Here is a 22,781-nt window from a genome sequence, read left to right on the forward strand (position 1 = left end):
TAGCGGTGCCAAGTGACAGCAACATCAGGAAGAAGGAGCATAAGAAGCTGGAGAAGTACCAGGGCCTGAAGGAGGAACTAGAGAGGATGTGGAAAGTCAAGGCCAAAGTGGTCCCAGTGGTGGTAGGAGCACTTGGGGCTGTGACTCCTAAACTGGAAGAGTGGCTCCAACAGATCCCAGGAGCAACATCAGAGCTCTTTGTCCAGAAGTGTGCAGTGCTAGGAACAGCTAAGATACTGCGCAGAACCCTCAAACTCCCAGGCCTCTGGTAGAGGACCTGAGATTGAGGAAGACACATGCCACCCATAGGGATGAGAGGGGATATACATACAGACATACATACAGACATACACACACAGAGAAAGAGAGAGAGAGGGATATTTTTCTATGCATACACAACTTATAGGGTTACCAGCCCTGGGTTGCATATATCCAGATCGCCACTACAGGATAGTGAAGAGATACAAAAAACTAATTATTTGCCATCTTCTAGTGATTTTTGCATCCCAGATGCTGTTGTCCTATTTAACAAGAAGGAGAATCTGGGGTCAGTGCATGATCTGTGAGTAGATGATGCAGCCTTTTTGCTAAAATCATACAATACAGATTTGATCCAATCAATGCCTGGATAAGATCAGAAAGGCTGGATAAAAATATACTAAATAAATAGGGATTCAGAGCAAGCTAGTTACTGCTGTCATCTCTATTTTTAGAACAAGCACTTTTGCCCTGCTCCCATGTGCTCCAATAAACAGTATTTGATTCAGCATTAACTGATGTTGCAGAAGTCCCCAAGAAGAAGTAAACACGGATGCTTACTTCACTGCCAGATTCCCTGGAAATCCACCCAATAAACTTCTTCAAACTACTGATCAGTAAGATAGCTTAGCTGTTAGCCTCTCTTTCTTTAGTTCCAATCTTGAACCAGCAGAAAGAGAGGCAGCTCTTGATTAAAGCATTTGTTTATCCTTGTAGTGATGTCTGAGATTTATCTTCATTTTCTCTAGCATGGCTCTCCTATTTAGGGATGATCTGAAGATCCATGTTAGCACACTTATTTCATTGTGAGAAAGCTGGAGGATGCATCCGCACATCTTCACTTAGCAGGAGTAATGGGTTTGAAATCCCCTGCTTGTTGGAAAAGGCAGTGCTGCTCCAGATGGATTAAAGGTCTGAGCTTCATGGACCTCTTTTCCCAGATTCTCCTTGCAAATGACATGTGGCATTTTAAAAGGGGGAGGTTGGAAACATTGCTTGAGGGGAACAGCATCAAGGGCCTATGTGAAGCCACAGTTCTGACATCTGGTTTCCATGGCAGGCCAGGAGGCACAGTACATTCTTATTAAACACTTCTGTTCAACTTCTCCACTTGCACCAAATGATACATTGTCCCAGAGGCTTTAGTGAGTTGCCTTTCATTGCATCCACAGGCAACACAAAGTAAGTACAGTTACACACAAATATACTTTTCCACCAATCAGCGTTCAGGGAGTAAAGAAATAACTGGAAAAGTTGCTCTATTTCCATGGACTGTTTTTCTTTCCAAGGCAACAGGCAAGCTGTAGAACAACCCCCAAACTGCAAAGACCCAGAAATTCCCCTCTTCTGTGATTCACACCTCTGCAGGAAACAGGCACCATTTCCAAGGCACCTGGAAGTGACTACTGGCTCTGTCCCAAGAGGGTTGGATATTTCCAGTTAAGACGCTGGAGTAGGCAGCAGAGGTGGAAATGGCAGGGGAAGGAGGAAGAAGCGAGCAATTATTTCTTTTGGCCAGCATGGGAGAAAAGGATGCCATAGGATATCTTATAGATCCCAGGGACCCTTTTCTCCATGGCTCCAAACCCACAAGGATGTCTTAGGAAAAAGCAACAATCTGATCTTAAACGTGCTTGATTGCCAGACTCAGTCTTTAGCAAGACTGTGCAGGTTTGGCCAGCTTAGGCAAAAGTGGAAATAGCAAGTGATGGCCATATAATCAGCAGTAAACAGAAATGAAATACTGATATTGTGGGACAGGGGGTGATGAAGAGATGCATGCAGGAGGACACATCCTCTCCCTAAAAACACAGATAAATTATCAGCATCTTCCTGCAAAGATTATTCCGATTTAGAATTCTGCTCAAAATAAATAAAACATATATATTAAACTTCCAGAAACTGAGTTTAGTGAAAACTTAGTTAACTCAAAAAAGTACAGCTGAGTATAACAAATAATGGCTGTGTTCACACACCATGCTTATCTAAAATTAACTGAACTATAATTCAATTTACTGGGTTAGCCTGATACAATGAACAGGAAATTAACCTCAATGGCTGGATTCATATACCACACAAGACTGAAATATAGTTGCCTGGTTTGTGTTTCAGTATGTGATGTAACATAGCCAAAACATCCTAGCCAGTATGAAACATTTTAAAAACTATGTCTGGTTGTGCAAATTCTAGAGCAAATTCATAACCCACTATTGCAGGCTAGAATAGGTTGTGATTGACAGTTTATGGTAGCCTAAATTCTGCAGACTGGCTTTGAGAGGTTGACAACCGTCCAGAGTTTTGACTGGAGGTATCTGGTCATTATTTGTCGGCCTAATTCCAAGAGCACACACACTGGCCTTCCTCAATGGATGTTCATCAGATGGTTTTGACTGCAACTCGTATGAGCCTCAGCCACTAAGGCTGAAAGTCAGAAATGACAAGAGTTATAGACCAAATATATGGAGGGTACCAGACTGGGGGAGACTTGCACTCTTCTTCCCTCTTTGATGGTTTCAGATATCAAAGCAACTGAACAATTTTGCAATGTTACCCACTAAACAGTATTTTGAGAAGGGGACTTGATAAAGGCATGGAAAGGGCTTTTGGTAGCTTATAGATTCTTACTTTGAGAGAGCCAGTTTGGTGTAGTGATTAAGGCAACAGGCTAGAAACCGGGAGCCCATGAGTTCTAGTTCCATCTTAGGCACAAAGTCAGCTGGATGACCTTGGGCCAGCCACTCTCTCTCAGTCCTAGAAAGGAGACAATGGCAAGCCACTTCTGAAACCTTGCCAAGAAAGTCCAGGCACTCACCCGCAGTCAACACTGACTCAAAGGCACACACGCAAACACAGATTCCTACTTCAGCCACTTAGCCTCAAAAAGCCCTGTACCCCTGGTCAAGAATCCAAAGCTCCCAGTTTATTTAATACATTTTTGTTTGCAGAGGAGAGGCAAAAAGCAAGTGTTCTTCTCTGGCTAACTCACAACCCTTGTAAATCCTTGCCTGAACTCAAGAGTTCTATATCTTAGTACAGTAATACAATTCCCTAGTTGTAACACAGGACTCCTTCTTCCTGAAACCAAAAAGAGGATCTATCCAGGTACTTTGGTTCTTAAAGCCAACTCATCACAATTATCCGCCCTTCCTTGGCAACATGAAGTAGCACCAAGAGGCTTAAAAAAAAAGAAAGGAAATTCTCGGTCACATTTGTAGTATCCCTTTCTTCCCAATGTCCTAGGGATAACATACACTGTATGAGAGTTCAATTTCATCCTGATAACAGCTCCAGCCAGCCAAAAGGTTTGATGTGGGCTGAGCAGGAACCTGAATCTGGGATCTTCTGCTCCAAATTCAACAGCAGCTGCATTTCTCAATCCCCTCTGCTGTGAATATGTGCATACTTGTGTGAGTGTGTGTATATGTACATATAGAGAGAGGGAGGGGGAGCAAGAGAGAGAAATACAACACCAACCATTAAAGAATTCCTATTTTACCTTGCAAATGTCCACCCCTAGTCGCAGTATTAAGCTCCTGGGTGCTCTTAACAACCTTTTCGGGAGGGGCTATTTGCTTTCCTCTTTCAATCACACTGTTGAAACAAACATTAAGAATGCTCCCGATTTGTTTTAAAGCTTCAAACCTCTCTTTGCCGTGGATGGGCTTAAAAAAAAGAAGAACAAACCTCTGAAAATCCAAACGCATATACGTACTTAAGCGCCCACACACCCCCTCAGTATCACCCTCAGTTATACTTTTAGAACGAAAGAACTGTGCTGGGTCCATCCAACGGCTGCATACTTCTGTCATGTGCTAAGATTATCTGACCGTACCAGCTCCTTCGAAGCACAAGCAAAGAAGGAGAGCGTTCTAACAGGAAGCGGGGAGGTGCTTTGTATTTGGGTATTCCTCCCCCTCGCCCCCGCCGCCGCCGCCGCTTCTGAAAGAAACGAAGACCCCCTTTTCACGCCCCAAGTTGTCTTCTGGGGTCAGCAGAAGGTGCCAAACTCCTGGAGACCGGGCGGGGCGAGGCGAGGCTGTCAATTAGCTCCCCCCGCCGGCGCTCTCCGCAGAAGAGCAGAACCCGCGTCTCCCGCGAGGAACCAGCCCGGCGCTTACCTGCTTTAGGTAGGGCGAAGAGGCGCTCCTCCCGCCCAAGAGGCCGAAGCTCAACGCTGCTGCTCGCGGGGCTCGGCACCCGGCGGGATTGGCAGCCTGGCCACCCCCGGGGCCCTTCCTCCCCCCGGCCGACCCGAAAGTTGAGCCAGCCGGCGCAGGGGGCGTGTCGTGGCGGGGCTGGGGACCGACGGGGGTGGGAGGTGAGGCTGAGAAAGCTCTTCCTTTCCTCGCGCGACGCTCCCTCGCTCTCTGCTCTGGGAAGCTACCAGCCCGACACTGCCGTGACATCAAGCTCCATTCAGGGTGCTTATCAGGCCCTCGGCCAGCCCTTTGCAACCAGATTGCAGGCTAATAAATCACCTCCGTTGCCCCGCTCGCGGCTCCGGAGAAATCTTTGTGCGTCGAGTAACCCAGCTCTCGCCTTACGTACAAGCAGCCCGTCCCGCCTCCCGCGGCTCATCCCTGCCCAGGTTCTCTGTGGCGCCGCAATTCCAGACCTGGTTTTGTGGCTGGCGCTCCCGCTGGTTTCATCCACGCCTCTTCCCTCTTTCTGCGTTGTACTCAGGCCGAGACAACAAATCCCATCTCAGGAGTGGAAAGATTTGGGTACTGGGGGTTGGTTGATAGGTTGGTTGGTTGGACTCCAGATGGACGCGCTGGCTGGTTGGTTTTCGGTCTAGTTTCACAAAACGCCTACGGTGAGGAAATTCCTGGAGAACTCTGCATAGCCTCAGAGGAGCTGTATAAAATTGCTGCTGTTGTTCAGCTTCGGTGTTAAAAAGATCCTGGTGTTGACCCTCGCATTTCCTTGATATTTTAAGGGTCCACTTTGTGGCTTAGACTCAAACAGCAATCCTTTCCCATGCATCACACCCCACCCCCTGTTCCACAGCACTCAGTGAAACAAGGAAGACTGCTGGCTCTAAGGGGTGGGGTGGGACCTGTCTGCCCTGTTTACCTGTTAGTCATCCTGAGGTCAACAGCCCAATTACACGAACTAGAGCAGGAAAGATGGCAATCTGTCTATCAGGGAAGCACATAGAATTCAACCAAAGTCCATACACTGACAGTGCCACTGGTAATAGAATATCATATACCATTGCTAAGAAATGCAGATTTGTCCCAGGGAGCATTGGTATATTCAATTACTGGCTGGCATGGAGTGTTTGGGGATGCAGACATGGTTCAGGAATGATTTCTGAAATGCATAGTTACGTAAAGGAGCAGGAAATAGAAAGAAGTGTGCACTGGGCCTAATGGGGCAAAGTAGGAGAATTTGGAAGCACTGGATATGTAAAGTCTTTTTTGAGGTTGTAGGTAGTTCTCCTATGGTTTGTCTGCTGTATTGCCCATAGTTGGCAAGCAGGGAGGAACTAGTCTTCCTTGGGTGACCCTACTGCCTTCTACACGTGTCTCTAAGCTTTCTGGCTATCATAGGGCCTTAAGGATGGTTCAGCATCTACCTCCAGAAAAGCTTTCTGGCAGAGCAGATAAAAACCCATGATTAAACTGTTCAAACATAAAGTTGAACACATTTCATTTTTGAACATATTTAAATTGGGTTTTAATTTAACTCAGATTTTTAAACCGTCCTTAAAATATTTTATGAAAACTTGGATATAATGCAACAATATAACCTTAAACAACATTTCTGATTCTATTTCACTTCCTAATATGGAGATTAGAAGATCTTTTAACACACCTGGAACTGACTTTTCTCAAAAAACACAAAGACAAAGAAGATCAGTGAACAGAGATTTTGAGAGTATGCAAAAGTATACTTAAAAGCTGGTGATATCTGTTAATGTTGAATGATGAAAAGGAAACGTGCTGGGTGAAAGAAGGGCACTGGGCACTTGCAACCAGCCAGCCTTGACCATTCTTTCAAAAGAACCCTCAAACCGTGTTCAGAAATAGCCCAACTAACACAAAGGGGGGTTAAGAGGAGTGTCAGGGATGTTTACACCCCTCTTCGCCCAATGCTGCTCCTCCATGCCCTCCTGCAATAGGCCCCCCTCCCTAAATAATAAAAACTGTAAAAAGGATGGTCATATCAAACTCTCTCTTGACAACAGAAAACCTGTAATAAACTCATTGGTGACAAAACCAGCAACACACAGCTGTCAAAACCTGGCTCTCTTTCCTGATTTAAATTGGTTCTAATGCTCTTTCAGAAAAGCATTAAACCCATATCTATAAGAAGTCCCCATAAAACTTGACAAGCACTTCAAAAAGTGCTGGTCAGGCCTTACCTTTTGGCTTGGGCTACAAGAGAGAAGAGACTGGACCCTTGAGATCCATAGAAGCATCTCAAGTGTCCAGTTTCTTCTCTCTTGTAGCCCAAGCCAAAATGGCCATAGAAGTCAGTGACCAAAGGAGAGTCTTGCCCATAGCAGCCTGAAGTGGATAACAGGAGCTGGCCAGGTCCCAACTCCTCATCACGTCTGCAACCCCATTGTCGATCAAGCATACTAGATGGTATCCACTGCCAAAATGGTGCTGGAAGAAGAGGGAAAATACTACTCTAAAGCCAGACAACTAAAGATAACATTAAACTGTCTGTGCTGTGGGCAGTGAGGATGAGATGAAGGCAATCTCTTGTTTTTATAAAAGAAATACCTAAATACTTGGTTCTGTCCTCAGACCTTGGGTTAAGGAGTTTGATGGGCTCCTTTAGGCTGGGGCTGATGTAGGGAGTGTATTTTATTTCCTTGGGGCAACTGTTGCTCTTTTTGTAATGTTTTCCTTCTGTTTTTATTTGGTGAAGCTGCCCAGCGTTCTTTTGGAGGTGGGCAGCCTAGAAATTTGATAAATAAGTAAATATCCTGGCGACCTTTTTGCAGTTCATGTTGATACAGGATACCCTGTGAACCTGCTTTGTTTTTGCCTCCTAATTCCAGTTTATTGCCCTGCCATTTCTGTGCCTCTTTTCCTTCATGGTCATCACTTCCTTGTTCTCTGTCTTCCTTCTTGTTAAAAGGTTATGGCCTTTTGTTCTTTAGTGGTTCCACTTACATCTGCTTAATCTAGTCCTCTTGGGGTTTTTTGATTTAAAATTGGTACTAATTTTGTTTCCTTTGCCCCATGTGGATGGCAGCCCACAGGCCTGAAGGTTAGGGCCACAGGCCTCATGATCAGCGTCGACCTGTTTTTGCGGCGAAAGCTCAGTTCCCCAGCATCTTCTGAGTGCCAGCAGTCCCTGCTCGTATGTTAGGCTCAAGCTTTTAGACCTGCTTGGGTTTTAGCAAAAGTATCCAAGCTAAGTTACATTTTAACATGTTAAAATGTTTAGCCAATATTCTTTTTTCATTCTTTATTTCTACTGGTTTGCACTTAACTGTACCCACTATGTTTTGCTGTCTTTAAGTTTTATAGGATAATAAATTTGTATTAAAATAAGAATACTCATGTTCATAGTCATAATTTTGTAATCAATAATGCCAATAAAGTGTTGCTATCGCAGGGGTATGTGCATCTTGTTGAGTGTATCAGTCTTCAGCAAATGGATGTAGCACTCAAACCTATTTACTAAGTTAAAGTTTCTAGGCAAGACCACAGCTAATGGGAAATCACTAGGATAAATTGGCCCACTGAATGATGCAATAGTATGGCACAGGTTATGGCTCACTCACTCCATAGCAGGATGGGCTTGTGGCAGCTTTCCAGTACTACACAACACACCCGACCTAGCCAAATACACAAAGATCAAAATACCCAGAATCATGGACCTCATCAACCTCTGCCTCACTACCTACTTTCAGTTTGATGGACAAATATACCAACAAATCAGAGGAACACCCATGGGAACCCCACTCTCAGGACTCATAGCAGAGACTGTAATGCAAGGCCTAGAAATTCTAGCACTTCCCCACATACATCCAAAAGTATGGATCTGGTATGTAGATGACACCTTCATTATTATAAAAAAGGAACAACTAGAGAAACAATCAACAATATCTTCAGAGGTATAAAATTCACAAGGGAAGAAGAAAACAACAACACACTATCCTTCCTGGATATCCTCATCAGCAGAGAAAACGACAGCAAATTAGAAACCCAAGTCTATCGAGTAACCAAGTGCTCCATTACCAAAGCAACAACCCAACCTCCCACAAGAGTAGCTGGGTAAGGACATTAGTCAGATGAGTTGAAATGCACTGCAGCAACCCAGAACAGCAGAAGAAGGAAACAGATGACCTCTGCAACATCTTCCAACAAAATGAATACCCACGCAACTTTATCAGAAAGTGCCTGACTACTCAACCCACTACAGCACAACCAACAGAAGCTATGAAAAGGATAACACTACTAACATCTCAGAAAAAAACAACAGTCTATTACAACCACACAGCATCATTGTAGCACACAAACCAACTAAAGCCCTCCAAAATGTCTTAAATAAACCAAAAGACCCAGTAGCCCAAGATGAAAAATCAAGAATCATCTACAACATACAGTGTAAGGACTATAATAGCCACTATGTAGGACAGACAGACAGAAGACTAGCAGAGCATATCCATGAACACCAACTAGCAGTCAGAAGACACAATGAAAACTCCTTAATCTCACAACACATGGACAGACTCAACCATAGTTTCAGCTGGGAAATTTTGAGCATCCTAGATCAAGCTAAATCCGAAAAACGCTAGGGAATTCCTAGAAGCTTCACATTCAGACAAATCAGCCATCAATAGACACATAGAGATAAACCACATTTACACACCATTCAAAAGAAATAATTAAAAAAGCTAAGAAGGAAACAAAAAGTCCAGAACACATTCTTTCCAGCAGCCAACACCCAGATAAGCAGGGTTTAACACCAGACAAACAAGCAGAAAACAATATCCTAATCAAGGAACTACCAAGAAGAAAACCACACCCCCACCAACACTGACAGGGCAAGCTACTGTATATAAGCAGGAAGCAAACCCCACCCTCACCAGCATTGATGATGTTACCTAGTTGGGTAATGAAACATCTACAAGCAAACAACCAAGCTCAGAGAGCATCAAGGACTCTACAGTTCAACCCTGAGCTACATATATTCTCTTCTATTAGATTTCCCTCCTCTAGGTTAGAAAAGCCAGACTTTTTAAAGAATACTTAGTGATCCTTTCCCATGTGGTGTGCTGAGCCATCATTTCATATTGGCAGTGACTTGAGTTGTGTTTAATGTATATGTTTTGGGACAACTAGACGGTGTTGGTCATTAGCTGACTGACATCAGAGGCATCTGGGGCAAGTCATAATTTCATCAGAATAACTAAACTTGCATTGTGGTATCCCAGTGTAACTTCCACCCCTTTCATATTTGCATACCACATTGTGACACATGAGCAAAAGAGATGGAGGTGACATTGAAATTAACTTTTCATCATTTGCCTCTTACTTGCCTCCCCCACAGATGCTCATGTTTGACTTGAAGTTTGCCTACCTACAGGCTCTTTATAATGGATTTTGTTGAGGTTTCAGGCACTTAGAAAAGCGTGGAAGGAGACTGTGTATTTTTGCACTCTCAACACATCTGGTAGAAAGACACATTGAGGACATTTGCAGTCCCTGACCTTTTTCATGACAGTTTTCCAATTCTCATTTTTGGGATGACAGTGTCAGCCTTGATGGTCATCTTCTAGTTCTTGGGCTGGATGATAATGCTCGATCACAGCTGGCTTCCCATCTTGGCTATGGCATCATATCCATTCAGGCATGAATGCATTGGCCAAAGAATTAATTAATGCATTATGTTAACGTTTTCATGTTTGTGGGGAAGGGTAGAAGGCAGGCAGTTGGACAGCATATGAAGAAAAGTCTTGTCAGAATATCTGTGCTGACAGCAGAGTTTATTCCCATTGCTGGATTTGATGCTGCTGCTGACGAGGACAACATTTAAGTGAACATTGATGCACAGAACACCAGTCAGCCAAGCTTGTGGAGTTTTGTCAGGACACATTTGTAGTCCCTTGAGAGATGACCTCAAATGAATTGGCTCTGATCCTAAACTGATCCTGGTCTTAAATTGCTCCATAGCTCATTGGCCTTCTCTGCTGGAAATCCTAATATTTTTAATCCTGTCCTATTCCTGTGGAATATTACCCAGCAGGAAGCAACTTGGGCTCCAAGGTTAACATATACAATAACAAAATTGTACAGGGTACTCCTATCTCAATGCAAAAACAATGTGGAATATTCAGTCACATTTCCATTCAAATAGAACTAAAACATTTTGCCATGAAACATACAATTTCACCTGCTTTCCTCCAGCATCATCATCATCATTTCCTCAATCATTTCAGTAGCATGTAATGTGCAAATCTTCTCAGTTCTTATGATAATAGTTCTTATGATAATAGTTATTATCAAGTTTGTAGCTTGATAATAACTATCTGAGATAGAGCAGGATGAAAACTTTATTTCACAATCCCTGGTGACTTAAAATGTACAATTGTCAGTACTCTTTACATCAACTTCATGTCCTCTTTATATCAGATTGAATATGTTTCTGGCCCAACTGAAGGACAAAAGATTAAAATATCAGGGGTTGCTGGCATATATTCAGAAACTCTCGTGGACAAACTTTTCCTCTGCTTTGACTTAAGATAGGCAAACCTCTAGGGTTATATTTTTCGCATTGGCCATGTATCAATTGGTATGATCAACTGATACTTATTCCATTGGCCATTCACATGCTTCTAACCAAGCAAATAAAGAAGACGACTATTGAGAATGTAAGAGTCACACCGCAGGAGCAGCATCTTTGATATGGGTTCTAATGTGGCCAGTGCTGTGCTCTGCCCAGATCCTACTGGATACCTTTGATGGCTACGGATATGCCCTCTCTCCTCTGGTTGTGTTGGAGCTTCCTTCATGGTAATTTTGGCTTTGGCACCAGGACAAACAGGGCTTCCACAGAGAAATCTGCCCACATAAAGTCTGACTGGTGCTTCACAAACCACTGGAAGGAACCTTAGGGATGATTTAATCCAAGCCCTTGCTCAATGCAGAATTCACTGCACCATTTCTGACAGAGGACCATCCAGCGTCTGTTTATTCAATAACAACAAAAAAAGGAGAATTCATAACTTTATGTGGCAGCCCATTCCATTGTGGACTATTCTAATGGTCTCATGAGACAGTGCTAAATGCATGTATAAAAAAGAATCCCTGAAAGGCATTGAGGATCCCTGTAAGTTGGAGCATTTTTTACACACCCATAAGTGTCATGTGAAACCACTAGACAAAGTTTTAGAAATGCCCTGACAGGCAATTCCCAGAGCACAACAGTACTGATTCAAGAACTTCTCAATATACTGTATTCTCCATTAAGAGAACTGGCTTAATTCAGGAATGTTCTGCCACTTAAGTTGTTACAGCTCTTCTTTTTTTTAATGTACCTAGTGATCTTGTGCAAAAGCAGCTTTACCTTGAGTGAGATGGGGTTTGTGCATTTTGCCCAGTAAAGTAGAGAATTACATGCTTTACTGGGCAATGTGCACCCATCCTCCCCTACAAGAAGTGAGCAGCTTCAATGCTGCTATGCCCGATCTGGATGAGGAGTGGTGAATCTTGACTACTTTACTGGACAGGGCCCTCCCTCCACTCACATGGATCAGCTAGCTGAAGTTCAGGTTTTGACAGATGGTCTAGCCATCTGTCAAAACTTGCCTCCTTTAGGGAGAGTTATTGTGTTTTCCCACCAGCAGGGAATCTGCCAATCACTTTTCTGAAGTTGTCCTGCATTAGACATGTGAGGCCAGCACCAGTTTCTGGTCTCATTGCTGAAGCAGAAGAGAGCTTAGCAATAAAGGCACTGTAACTATACAGTACTAGCATATTAAGGGCCATTCAGAAAAAGCCTTATTGCTCACTAGTACAGCACCAAAGATCTCAGATCCAATCAATAGCATTTCCAGTTAAAGAATGTCATGTTGTAGATGACAGGCAACATCTCTGGAGAAGTTTTGCCAGTTAGACAAATCCATCATATCTGGAGATAGCCAGATTGAGGAAGGCCACTTAAGATCAATTTGCCTTGGCATACCTGGTCTGGTTACTTGTCCCTACAGCTAGGATTTGATGATGAAGTACCCACCACAAATTGTATTCACTATTCATTCATTAGATTTATATCCCATCTCAGGCTATTCATTCATTAGATTTATATCCTATCTTTCCTCCGAGAGCTCAAGGTAAAGTACACAGGATTTTCTCCTCCCATCTTCCTCACACCTGGCCTGGGGAAATAGTGACTGAAGTCATCCAGTGAATTTTCATGGCTGAGACTATTCTTCATAAAGTTTCTGATTATTCTGTCTCAAACTTCCTGCCAATCCATTTCAATGGATAAATCCAGTACAGTGTCACAGATTGAAAAGACAAGACATAGCATGATTTGCAAATGATTTAAAGTACAGGCAGGTTCCACCCTGGCAGCACCAGAAACTATGTCAAGCCTTTATGAAGGTAGAGGTAAGTCAGAATAACCTGATAGAAGAAAATAAAACATAGATTTCTGTTTAAAGGTACTTCTAGAACACACTGAGTGACTACTTAAATAGGACAAATAATTATTTAGGGAAACTGAATGGAAGCAGAAAATAGAGCAAAAACAAAAATCCCCATTTTAACTAAAGAGTACAAATGCCTGCAGGAATATGATAAAAATAAGAACTGTAGATTTGGACTGGAACAAAACCCAACATTTATTTTTTAATATTCCAAATGCTTCTGGAAGTTAATAAGCCAAGAGCAGCCAGCATAGTTTCATTCAGAAGAGAAGCTGACTGTCCATTCATCTTGGGCAGGCAGTTTGAAGTGAAGAGATGTAGTCAACTGATCAATGAGAATCTCAGAAACAAAAACTCTGCATCAGGGTTGCATAACTCAGCAAATGAATCAGGCTTTGAATGGCATTTTGAAGAGTAGGAGGGCTGACCTAGGAATTTAGGTGGTCAGGAGATCTAAGGGACAAAAAGGGTCCCTTTCTTAAATATTTGTAAGGCTTAAGTTATAGCTTTTTCCCTTCAAAACTCCATAAACACTCCCCACAAAGAAAGCTGGGGGGCCACAGGTGGGCTCCAGGCCATACTTTTTTGCATCCCTGGGTCCTACATAATTTCAAAAGAATGACATTACAAACCCCTGTGACTCAGAGCCACTCCTGAATCATTTCAGGTACAAGATATGAGCTATAGCATTTATTTTTGTGCAAGTTGTGCAAAACTTGCTATTACACACATTATATGCAACACTGATTCTTATTTTTACTCATCATTGATTTAGTCAAAACTGATTCTCATACATTTTATGTGCCATGGTTGGGATACAAAGGTCGCGTTTCCCCTGAAAGGTGCAAGAGAAACTCTTGAAGATCTTCCCCAGCTACACCTGAAGGTATCAGCCAAACATGCCGGATGGATAGTTTTGGAGGTCCAGCCAAATATGCTTGAGTTGCATAAGATCAAAGGAAGCAACAGTAAGAAAATTCTACAACAGAAAGTGCACATAATATGTAAACTGTTCTTCACCACCTTGTTACCTCTGATTTCACTATGTATCTCTGCCTTTACCAATATATCATGATTACATGGTCAGTGTCATGCTTTTTAAGGGCATTCAGAGGACTATATGGCAAAGGAGAAAATATGAATACATGCCTGCAGGGGGGAGGGGAAGGGAAGGTAGATAGGGTACGTGGGCATGCGTTCATTTATATTCCGCTTTTATATTTGCACTGAACACCGATGGCTAACACTGATAAAAATTAAAAGTGCAAACATACAAAATCAAAAGATTAGAACCATATTAAATCTACAACAATGAAAAGCCTGGCAGAAGAAATATGCCTGGTTGCTTTTCAACAGGCAAAGAGGGCAGCTTGTAGGGATGGTGTTCCGTAGCTTGGGAATGAAGCAGAGAAAGGCCCTCGCCTGTGTGCCAAGAAACAACCCTGTGAAAGCTGGGAGTTTCCTGCACATGTAAACATCTGGACAGATTCTTAGTGGAAGAAGAGGTTCCTCAGATAGTTAGGCCCAAGCTAATTAGTAGCTTCACTAACACCTTAAATTGTGCCTGGGAACCAGTGTTGATCTTTTAACATGGGCATCATATGGTCCTAGTAACATTTGGCAGCCTATCATCCCAGCTGCCACATTTTGTATCAGTTAGAGCTTCTAAACACTTTCCAAGTAAAAAGAGAACCCTGATGAGATGTAACCAAGATATGAATAACTGTTGCTAAATCTGACTAGTTAAGGAAGGGACATAGCTGGTATACCAGCCTTAAAAATGCCAAGGAAAAGAAGTGACAAGAAAGCTTCTTTTCAGAACCATAAATGCTACAAACAGCTCAGTTAAAAGAAAAAGGTACAGTTCCACTTGTTTGACCCAAATCAGAGGGGCAACTCTTTGCTGAGCACACCTCTTATCTGACAACGCTCTTCCTAACAATGTAATCAGAAGCTATGGAACCTGAAGTTGAGCAAAAGTCAGACTAGTCTGGGCAGAAGCAGAGACAGGATTCTGCTGCATTCTAGAACAAAGAAATGCATTTAGGAGCTTGGAAACCATGGATGATATCAAGCCACACATCTTGATATATAGTCCTTCCCCCCACCCCCAGTGGAAATAGTGCTGGTAGGATGCTGGGGGAAAAAACAACAGAATTTCATGTAGTGGTAAGAAGTGTGGGCTCCTTCAGCTCTAGCTTAGTGTTGCAAGAAATTAACCAGCTGTTGTCTGAGCAGTATTACCTTTGTGTTATTGACAACACACACCAACCCATGTCAGCTGAACACGAGCTGCCCTCCCATGGAATGTTAAAGGCATAAGAGCCCTGCCAGATACAAAGGACACTAACCCAACATACCATATGAATCCAATAATCACCCAGATGGGAAGTAATTTAGCTTTTGCGCTTTCTGCAGCTCAAGAATAATCCCTAAACGTTGATCAAGTAGCGAGAAACACATTTTGCTGTACTCATAATTTCAACTCCTACTGCCTTTTGGAGTAATTGCCCTTGAAAAAGACTATTTCCTCCAAAATCTTCCTTCCCCAATTCCTGTAATTCCATTTTAGCACTTGTTTTTTTCACTGGCTGAATGTGCAAGGCTGCATTTTATTATTATTTTATTACTTTTTTTATTTGTTAGATTCAAAACCTCAGCTTTCCGCCAAAAACTCCTGGATCCTCCTTAAAGATGGCTTTAAAACTATTCTCTTTATTGATATTATTGTTCTTGTTAGTTTTTATCTTTCTGTTCTTTAAAATTTAATAAAGTTATTATAAAAAAAAACTCAGTTGTTCCACAGGGCGTACACGTGGGGATGTACAAGGGCTCTTGGACTACTGTTTTCCTCCTGTCATTTAAATGTTTTATGTAGATAGCCTTGTTGTAGTGGGCAGTCTTTAAATACCTGTATAAGCACATCCATTCAAGGCAGCATACGCAGCGTTCCCTCCTCGACAACCATCCAATGAGATAGGTAAATTGGGTTTGTGATTTGTGGTTTTGATGATTAGGAAAAAAAATGGATAATATAAAAAGTGAGGTTTTTTTGGTAATCATAGAGTAAGAGTTCATTTTGTAATTGTTCTTACAATTGCTGCAAATCAGAAGCTTCTTCTTTTTCTTTTTGTTCTCTCTTTTTGTACTTTTTCTCACTTCTTTCTTCTTGTTTTCTTTCTTCGCTCTTTTTACTCTTTATTAGTTTGTGTTAGTTTTTATGTTCTTTGTGAAACTTTTAATAACATTTATATGTATAAAAAAAGAGGTAGGTAAATTGGGCCAAGAGAGTGGTTCACTCAAAGTCATCCAGTGAGCTTGCGTGGTTGATTATGGGCTTGAACTCTGATACCTGGACAACATTTTAACCACTATACTACTATATATATATATATATATATATATATATATATATATATCCGCACTCAATCGTTACCGATTCTGCAGCGACTGCCTGGACGAGTCCCTGCAGTTTTCAAGGCAAGGTGTTTTGGAAGTGGTTTGCCAGTGCCTCCTTCCTAGAGCAGAGCCCAGCTGGCAAGTGCAGGGAGGTGGGGTTTCCATTGCTTCACGCCTTTTTCAGACGTGCGTGGCTTCCGCATTACCGGCAACTTTTGCAAGGCGCCGCCAGCATTTTTCCTTCCACCGGAATGAGAGTCCCCATTTCTCTACTCACGTAAGTTTTCAAGCTGCTGGATTGGCAGGAGCTGGGGAGGAAGCAGGAGCTCGCTCTGCTGCGTGGAGCTAGGCTCGAACCACTGAAGTGTCGACCATTTCTGGCCGTCAACTTTCAGCGTCATTAAGCTGCTGCGCCACCGCGTCCCCCATACAACAATAATAATAGACCCACAAAAGGCAGAGAAGTGTTATATTATGATCACCTAGGGTGCTTATTTTACACTATATCTATGTATAGATCAGTGTTGTCCAAACTTGGCCACTTTAAGATGAGTGGACTTCAACTCCCAGAATCCCCCAGCCAGCATGGCTGGCTGGGGAATTCTGGGAGTTGAAGTCCACTCATCTTAAAGTGGCCAAGTTTGGACAACACTGGTATAGATCATAGTATCAGAAGAGTGGCACAATCAGAATTCACTCAATTCCCACACCTTTCTAAATCCTCTGCTCTCTTACTATAATATGTAGAAAAACCTTTGCAGGTGGGGTTTATATGTAGCCCTGCAGATGTGGCTGGATCCATTTCCCATCATTTCCAACCATCATGAACAATATTCTGAAGGTAATCAGAGTTACAGTCCATCATCATCATCTCCATCATCATCATCATCATAATTCCATGGTTTCTGCAGAATGTTAAAGAAAGAAACATTCAAGAAATCATTCTATAAAAATCAAATTCTGCATTGATAGTCTTTTTCTCAGCAAATTCCTGTTCACACATTACACACACTACTACCCTTCTTTAGCTCTACAATACATTTTGGTTAAGTGGTGAGCAGAGACACATCTTTATTTAACAGCTTACCTCTCTGCTGTTTTGTTACTTGCTCTACACAGCCTTCCAGCCCTGCAGCTGGATTTTCCTTCCTACAACCCTCCAGCAATGTTGCCTGGAGAAATTTATAATGGTGGAAGTCCCTCAGAGCTGGAGGCCACTATGTGACAGAAAATGATTTAACATAAATTTCCTACTCTCCTGATCACCAGCAACTTTGCGGGTTATTTACTTCCCAAATATTTTTAGTTTAAGTTAAACTAGATGGCCTTAAAGCAAGTGCACAACATCAGGAGAGGTGGGGGGGGAGGAGTATTTCACACTTTGTTGCAACATTAAGGATTAAAAGATTTCCTTGGGAACAGGGCACACTTTTTGGCTGAGGAAAGGCTCCGGCAGTAGCAAGACACCTTTGGTGGATTATACCACGTTAAAAAGGGATGAAGGTAGCATAGCAAAATGATGCAGGGGCTATAATAGTTTAAATTCTGAGGCGGTGCTGGGGGTAGGGATAGAGAAGAACTAAATGTGGCCAGAACAGAGTTTAAATTTACACTCTCACATCCACTCCCCTAGGGCCTCACTCTCTTAAATTAGTAAGTCCCCACTGACAGGAGAAACAAGGCAACTTTCCTGAAAAACAAAGGTCAGCAATTGGGGCATGCATTTGATCCATCTTGAATGGCCTGTAACACTGGATACTAACTTGCACAGTGCAATTCTGTTCCTTCTTCCCAAGGAATCTTGGGATCTGTAGTTCAAATTCAAGGGAATATGAATTTCCAATAGCACTCCTCCAAATTATAAAACCCATGATGTAGAAAGAGAAACTGTTCCTGTTAGTAACAAACAGGACTCAAGTCCTCTCTCTGGTTGGGATTCAGTGGCGCAGCCTGGTTGTCAGTATGCTACTGTCTATAAAAGCTTCTGGCCAAGAGAATCAGTTTAAGATAGTTTGGATGCATGTTTCACATGTCTGAGATTGCCATTTTTCTCTCTTCCCATGCTTTTGGTGAATTTCAAATGCTAGGAAAAGAAGATAATGGAACAGACTTTAACCTTTCTGGATTATGCTCAACTCACATCAGAGATCTGCCCCAAAGGGAGTAGCCACATGGGATCAAGAGTGCACAAACAAGAGGACATAAATACGCTCCAAGGGACTCTGTATAATTTGTTCAGAGTACAAATCATAGACCAATGTTAGACCTCTTTATTATATTTTGAATATAAAACAAAAACATATTGATCGAGCTATAGATCAAGAATCCCCATTTACTTGACTGAAAAAAAAATCATTATTTCTCCAGGATGCTTTGTAATAAGTGTGTGTATGTATGTATGTATATGTGTGTGTGTGTGTGTATTCACACATGCATGCATGCATGCATTGAGTGTATCACTGCTGAGTGCCCTCTCCTAGCTTTCCAAAGTTAAATCTTGAGAGGTGGCAGGAGAAAGAAGTGGAACTTGACCCCACAGGATATGCCCGAGCACCATGGCCCTTCACCCACTTTGCATGACATACGTTGGCAGTTATATTGATCTGCTTTATCTGCAACCAAAGTTCTCAGGCTGCTTGTAAGTCAGTGCATGACAGGTGACTGAACCAACAAACTGAATAAAGCAAGTTCTTCCACAATAAGAGGATGGGTGGGAGGATAAGAAACTGAGGCTCTGCGAACAGGGATATTACAAGGATTTGTTTTCAGGAAATATTATGAAAAATACCTAGGGCAGTACATTTCCTACTTTCTCCTCTCGTGCCCAAACTGGCCCATTCCAACTTGGCATGGACACCTTGTGTGCTACAGCGTTCCAACCAGTCTGGCGGCAGCTGCTTGTAAAACAAAAGTCGACCTTACGCAGCAGCAGCAGCAGCAGCAGCAACGGCATCTGGCCTGGGACAGCGATTCCTGCCAGCCATAAGTGCTGACCCATCACCAACAGCAACCAGGACACATGCTGTTTCCGTGAGATTATTTCTTTTCCACAGCTCTCAGATTTATTTCCTAAGAGTGTGACCCTAGCTTGCCCCAACACTGAACCTACTGGAACAAGCCTGCACATTCCAGGAGAGTTCCGCACACACCATCAAAGGCCTCGTGCCACGGGAGGAAGAGTGGCCACAGAGCTGGGCATCAGGACTGCACTGGACTTCAGGAATGACCAGTTAACAGCCGGCACCAAACCATTTCATGCCCTTCATGTTACAAACAAGCTTCAAAGTATTTATATCATACCACTGGCCCACTAAACCACCAGCATGGTCTGACTCAGACGAGGCCAATTTTCCAGTTTCAAGGACAGACCTCTTCTCCTGCTGAGACCATTTTAACCTGTGACAGTGAGATCTGAAGCTGGAATTTGCACCTACCAAAAAGTAGTAAATGGCTGTCCACAATAGCAAAACTCAGCAGCTGTTAGATTGACGACCATAAAAGCTGACATTTTTCAAGAATTGGTTGGATCAGCAGACCTTAAAATTAAATGCCTTCTGCCAAGCAGAGACTTTAAAACCAAAGCCTTGTGTCCAACTCAATTAATATGCTATTTACATAACTACAGTGTTTTAAATATCTTGAAAGTATATTTAACAAAAGTCATGTCTGCTAAATTCAGAATCAAATCCTCTACTATTCAGAAAATTATATGTACATACATACATACATACATACAATGTAGATAATAATATCATCTACAGGTAGTCCCCAATTTAAGAATGAGTTCCTTTCCCAAGGTCTGTCCTTAAGTCTAATTTGTATGAAAGCTGGAACTGTTTTATTGTGTAATACTGTATAAGCAGTATTGTGTAATGAACTCAAACTATTGTGTCTTTAACTTGAATCATTGTGTATTTAACTCAAATTTTGCTACAACAGGCTCCATTCTTAACTATAGGACTCCATTCTTAACTCCATTTATCCTTAAACCTGGCGTTCTTAACCCAGGGAGTACTTGTATATTATCAAATATCATCAAACAGAAGGGCCAGTTTGGTCTAGTGGTTAAAGCTCCAGGCTAGAATCCAGGAGACTGTGAGTTCTAGTCCCGCCTTAGACACGGAAGCCGCCTGGGTGACTTTGGGCTAGTCACTTTCAGCCCATGATATCAGGCTCAGGCAACAAGCCAGTCAGACAATTTCTGTCGCAACCAATGGATCAACATTCAGTTGATCCAAAAAAAAGTGGACCCTGCGCCTGTGGACAAAACGCTAGGCCGAAAAATATAGCTAGATAGATAATATATAATTGCGGAAAAGCTCATCTACAGATGGGCTGACCCTCGAAATTTCAATCAAAGTACCATGAAAAAAGCATCACCTGCGGATAAGCCAAACCTTGAATGTTTAACCGCAGTGACAGGCGGGAAACTGCACACTGTTCTGTTATCATTTATAAACCGCACAATTTTAAGACCGCGACAGGCTTTAAAAAATCTGAGCTCTGGTCCACAGATAAGCCGAACCGAATATTTGGTGTGTATTTTGGAGCCTAAAATTCTTGGTTTATTCTTAAGTATATACAGTATGTTTAGGTTCCCAATCAGGACACATTTAAAAGCTTTGTCCCATGAAGAATAACTGAGCCATGCCAGCTGGCAACTTAATGTCAGTTCACAGCCAGTCTGTATTGCCCTGTAATCCATTTTCCAGTGCAGGTGTCCAAACCAAATCTTTCAAAAAGTGTAGTTTATTCTGTTTCTTATAATTAACTACAACTCCATATCAAATTATGTATGTACATTAAAGTTCCAGGGTTTTGCACCATAATTTGTCTTTTGTTCAATGACAGTGAGCCTATTCGTGCGCGGAATGATGTTTACCAATCTGAGTGGAGATGATGGGAGCGAAAGTCCAACACAGCTGAAATGCTCCAACGCATCGCAGGGGTTACTTTGGGGAGACCAGGTCCTCACACCAGCTCTCAAAAGAATTACAAAAATAATTGGTGTGGAACTACCCTGTATTTTATATTAGGAATGGGAAAGTAAGGAACTAAAACACAACACTGAGCAAACTTTAATTAAAAAAAAACAAGTAGTGAAAGTAGGACATTGCATTAGACTTTCCAAGCATACATTCTCTTTTTCTTAACTGGCAGCAATGTTTTACGACTATGAACATGTTCTGCTTCCACTAGAGATTTTGGCAGGGGGCAGGGCAGCACATTTTGGACAACCTTTTTTACTTTAGTATTTCTGTAAATGTTGGAGTTATGCAGAGAATGCTTATTGGTGTCTCTAGTACAGTATATCTCCTTTTGTTAGAATTTATCACCCAAATTCAGTATCAGAGGGAGATATGTTCTTAACTGCTCAAAGCACTTGGTACTCAGTGGAAGGTGTGGAGAAGATGAAGTGGGGCAGTGTTACTGCTATGCAAAGGTTTTGGCCGACTAGGAGCACATCCTCGTTATGAACACAGCACGGCACTACTTAACTCATAAAAGTGGCCAGTTTCGCACACTGAAAAACAAAGAACAGCTAGAAAAGTTATTTTACTTGACACTCCCTCAGCTGGGTAGGAATGCCTTTACAAAACAAAAAACTATTCCAGTAGGGAGGCAGTAGATCAGCTCTACAAAATGCAAGTCTTTGACCAAGGAAACCTGACCTACTTACACACATGGTTTTCAACAGAGACTTCTAACCGCATTCCTCTTCATTAGAACATCTCACAATGCCCTCATATTTACAAACAGGCCTTCAGTGCATTGGTAATCCTAACTGAGCTCTCAATCTGGAGTCCTTTATTCATTTATTTAAAAGATTTATACGGCCACCCATTTTGTAGCACACAACTCTGGGTGGCTAATGACAGTGATAAAAACACAAACAAAACGGAAAGAAAAGAATGGGAAAAAAATCAAGAAAAACCAGTCCTTGACTGCCCACAATCAATCTACCCCACTCCAGGATTATTTTGCAGAGCAGCGTGCCTCGGAGGACACCCATACAACAACCAGCCAACAACACAAGGAGCTGCTGTCAGTTTTCTTGAATTCTTACGAGCACAATTCTTACGAGGGAAGCAGAATCAATCTGAAAGACCCCAGATCTAAAAACTAAATCCCTCTGTCCCAGAGGGCTGCTGAAAGCATTGTTCAATTAAAAATTAACAGTCTAGTTTGGAGGATTATTCAACCAGATTCTTAAAAGTGGAACTAGACTTGGAAAGTGGGGCAGGCATCCAAGGTTCATGGAAAGGTAAGGCCCTCCTTTCAAGGCCTCCAGACCTTACTATTTTTCTGTGACCCAAGAAATTAACTGGATGGTTTGTAAAGATTAGTTCCCTACAGGTTGTTTAAAATTATTACTCCTTTTAGGTCATGCGTAGAGAATTATTTCTGTCTCTCGGCTCTTGGCTGCACTCAGTGAACCAACCTCCTGCTGGCGAATGCTCGTGTTAGGAGACAATGGTTAGCCTTTTCAAGGCTGCTGGAT

General features: G+C 42.3%; 1 protein-coding gene across 3 annotated transcripts in view; it reads right to left on the reverse strand.

The window, feature by feature from the left end:
• The window catches only part of GPRC5C (G protein-coupled receptor class C group 5 member C), a 39,922-nt gene that overhangs the window by 16,813 nt on the left and 328 nt on the right, over positions 1–22,781 (reverse strand). The window contains exon 1 of one of the 3 annotated variants that reach the window (XM_025164858.2): positions 3,755–3,859. The exons of 1 other annotated variant lie outside the window; for it this stretch is intronic. The gene's annotated coding sequence lies outside the window, so the exon portion shown is untranslated. Of the gene's footprint in view, positions 1–3,754; positions 3,860–4,376; positions 6,544–22,781 lie in introns of those variants that run through there. One more of the 3 variants, XM_007419839.4, reaches the window with a different exon arrangement.

This window comes from Python bivittatus, unplaced genomic scaffold (assembly GCF_059951505.1).
Source record: "Python bivittatus isolate LINGU-HERP-01145 unplaced genomic scaffold, Pbiv_v1 ctg000220_np1212, whole genome shotgun sequence".
In the NCBI taxonomy this organism is placed as follows: domain Eukaryota; kingdom Metazoa; phylum Chordata; class Lepidosauria; order Squamata; family Pythonidae; genus Python; species Python bivittatus.